Raw genomic sequence first — 3,947 nt, 5'->3', positions numbered from 1 at the left:
TGTATGTGTGTATATATATATATATACATATTCCAAGATGGTCGAGGACCCATTTGTATTAAGGGTGGCACCAGAAGGAAGAAAGACCATGAAAGAAGAGGATGCCAGGGGAACAGAAGAAGAGACAGCTCCCCACTTCCGTAAAGGTCAATTCCCTTTCAGTCCTGTCTTTCAGCCCCAAGATGCCCACAACCTCTTTCACCAACAGTACAACCAGAGACATTTTTATTGCCTACCTCTATCCGATCCTACTTCGTCCCTTCCTAATAAAACCCATTTTTATTTGGAGCAAGGTTTCCTGCCTCATACTGTGGATCACTACCTGGTCTAAGGTAGGGGTCGGTAAACATTTTTGCAGAGGGCTAGATGATGACTACAGTGGAACTTGCAGGCCATATGTTTACTGTCAGTGCTGTCCCTACAGAGTGACTGCAGCCAAGAAAAATATATAAATTAGAGGGTGTGGCTGTGTTCCAAAAAGAAGATTATTTAGAAAATAGGCAACAGGGTATATTTGGCCCAGAAACTAGAGTTTCCCAATGCCTGATGTAAGCAGGCCTGCCCCCCGTCCCAGGGCCCATGCAGCTAGGAACGGACGATTCTAAAACAAGACAGATGTACCCACTGGCTGGGATGCAGAAGGCACAGCCTAGGCCCAGGGAGAGCTTCTGCTTTCCTGGCAAAAGACAAAGGGGTAACAGGCTTCCCCCCCCGCCCCCATTTTCTCTCTTTTCCTGGAGTACAGTCATGGGACCCACACTGCCGGCTCAACCCTCAAACTTCTGACCTACAACCTGGTTCTTCTATGCATAAATAAATAAATTTTTAAAGGAGAGAGTGATAAAGGGACTTCAGCTGAGGTGTGAAAGAAGAAGGCAGCCCGAGGCAGAATACTGCCCCACACAGGTGCTACTCTGCAGAGAAGCTGCTTAGTCTGCCTGGGTGAAGTCACAGTCCCTCAAACTCTGTCCATCTCCACCCCTTCTTCTTTACTCAAAGCTACTGGAGTGTACTTTGAGTGCTGATTTTTGCATATTTTCATCTGTTGAGTGAATTATGTCTCCCCCTCTAGCCCAAATATATATATTTTAAAGTACTAATCTCAGGACCTCACAATGTGACCTTAAATGAAAATAGAATGATTGTAGATGCATTATTGAAGATTACATCAGATCAGACAGATTTGCACATCGGTGGTCCCCAATTCAACATAAACAGCATCCTTATAAGTCATGCCATATAAAATAAAAGCGATTTGTGGCCTAACCACTCCTTTCTCCAGAGGGAAAAAACTCAACATGCCCTATCTCTGCTACTGAAATGACCTTTGAATGTCAAGAGCACCCTTAAGTGCTCAGATTGTAGTCTTTAAAATCTCAAGAAACAGAATCCTTAGAAAAATGGACAGTGAAATATTGAGCCATAAAATAGACAATATAAACCTTGGATCATTTGTAGTGAGGAAATAAGATGCTATCATAGAATAATTAAGGCCTTGAAAAAGCACAGAGGATTCCACTCAAGCAGTTTCTATTAATTACTGATTGAACCGAAAGAAATTATTGATGACAATGAAGTCAAAACACACAAATGTCTGACAAACACTCCATAACATCATCGCACACACACACACAATGAATTGATCACTGATTTACATCATTGCAAAAACACCTGCTCCATATTCTGAAAATTAATAACAAAAAGAATCAGGCTCTTATCCTCCTTTTCACATACATAGTTTTTTATAAATGCAGAAGGAACGACAGAATCAGACAAATCCCCACTGGCTGACCCCTAAGGACAACGATATAAACAACCTTCATCAGGAGCAACTGAAATCAATAAGGAAAATTCTCAGGAAACTCTAGTCAGATGGAGCAGACCCCCTCACTGCCCCATCCATGTCAGCTTGCTCTTGCAACTTTAACAAAGTTAGTAGCTTAAAATAACAAATTTATTATCTCCCCATTGTGTAGGAGGAGAATCCAGGAAGCCTTGACAGATTCTACTGCTGGTTTGGAAGCTAGAACCTCTCAGTAGCTGGCTAGGCCGAAAGTGGAAGGCTCTGGGAGGACTCAGGTACATGTTCAGGCAGGATGAAGGCAGAATAAAGTTCCTCATAGGGAAAAGGCTGAGGGTTGTTTCCCAGTTGAGCACCAGCTGGGAGTTGCCCTTTGCTCCAGAGGCCTGTTGGGGGCGTCTGATGCCTCACACTTAGCAACATCAAAATAGCCTCATCCTTGGAATCCCTCCGACTTCCTTCCTGCCTTTATTTCTCCTCTGCTTCTTCCTACTTCATCTGGGAAACTTCTCAGCCTTTACGACAACATGGGATTCCCCTTGGACGTCTCCTCTCCCCATCTAAAGATCTGCAAGCTTAACTGCATTGACAGGGTTCTTTTGCCACTTAGCACAGGAAACTGAGAAGCTCCAGCATTAGGATGCAGCTATCTTTGGAGAATGGGGGCATTATTTGGCCCACGCACACCAATGACCCATTTTCACTTCAGGGAAGTGTGCTGGAATGTCCTCACTAAACTGACCAGTGTGACCAGATCTGGATAAAATTTTACAGTAAATTATGAAGATTGAAAAAAAAATTTTTTTTTAAATGCTGCGTTATAGTAGCCCAATCAAGTATATGGCAGATTCGAGCACAAGTGACTAGGGATTCTTACTGAAAAGATGGTAGAGGAAACTACAAGGATGGCTCACATCCAGAATATTGACAGTGTGAAGGACAGTGAGGATGAGGAGGAACGAGAGCTCAGCATTTATTGTGGTGGGAATTCACAATGGTACTGTTGGGAGTGACCAAGTACGGAGATTTACTGATGGGACTGGATGAGGGCGGTAATAAATTGGGCTTTGCATCCAAGGGTGATAAATTAACTGGGCCTAGCATCCGGGAGATACTGGTGGGATGAACTGGGCCTTGCATCTGGGGGCCCAGCGATGAGTCACCCCTTTGGAATCTGAACCTACAATATATATAAGAGTCCCTTTCCCCTATAGCACTGGCAGTACCTACAGACCCCACTCTAGGGGCTCTGTCTCAGCTGCTGCCCGGGAGCAATAAATGCTGCTTGCTCAGCCCTTCTGCCTCCTGTCTTTCCTTCTTGTGGTCAGTCACAGACGTCAGGGCAAAACAGGTACTGCCACTTCGGAAGACATTCGTCATTTTCTTACAGACCTAGATATGTTCTTGCCATGCAGCCATTGCCAAAGTCTTGGAAGCATCCAAGATGTCCCCCAGGGTGAGGGTGGACATCAACAGTAGTGGCTCCAGACACTAGAGTATCATTCAGTGCTAACAATATCCACCGTCAAGATATGAAAAAGTCAGAGGACACATTACTATGAAAGAAGCCACCTGCAAAAGCTACCTACCATAAGATGTTGGCAACATGGCATTCTGGAAAAGGCAAAACTACGGAGATAGTGAAAATCAGTGGCTGTTAGACGTTAGGGTCGGGGGGTGACTGGGAAGAGAAGTGCTTTGGACATTGAAAATGCAAGGGATGGAGCCATAATGATGGATACACATCATTACACATTTGTCCAAACCCACCATGGAATGTACAACACCAAGAAAAAGTCCTGAGGTAGATAGTGACCTTGGGTGAACGTGATGTGTCCTGTGAAGGGAAGTGTTGCTAATAGGGAAGGTTATGCCTGTGCAGGCTCAGGGGTTTTAAAAGACTCATAACCTGGACACACATTGATCTTAGGTGCTAATAAATCTTTATTGTTCACTTTGTTTGATATCATGAGGCTCTTATATATAACTTCTTTTTTTTTTTTTTAAGTTCATCTTTGTGGGAGATAGAGACTAAAATATGATGAGTGGATGAGATGATGATAGTTAAGGTTTGTTTTAATAATCCAGATTGAGAAAAAGTACGCTGGGAAGACAGGAAAATAAGGTCAACCGAAGCTTCACATAT

Source organism: Condylura cristata, unplaced genomic scaffold, assembly GCF_000260355.1.
Source record: "Condylura cristata isolate star-nosed mole 26May11 unplaced genomic scaffold, ConCri1.0 scaffold00012, whole genome shotgun sequence".
In the NCBI taxonomy this organism is placed as follows: Eukaryota; Metazoa; Chordata; class Mammalia; order Eulipotyphla; family Talpidae; genus Condylura; species Condylura cristata.
Note: the sequence above shows the minus strand (reverse complement) of the source record.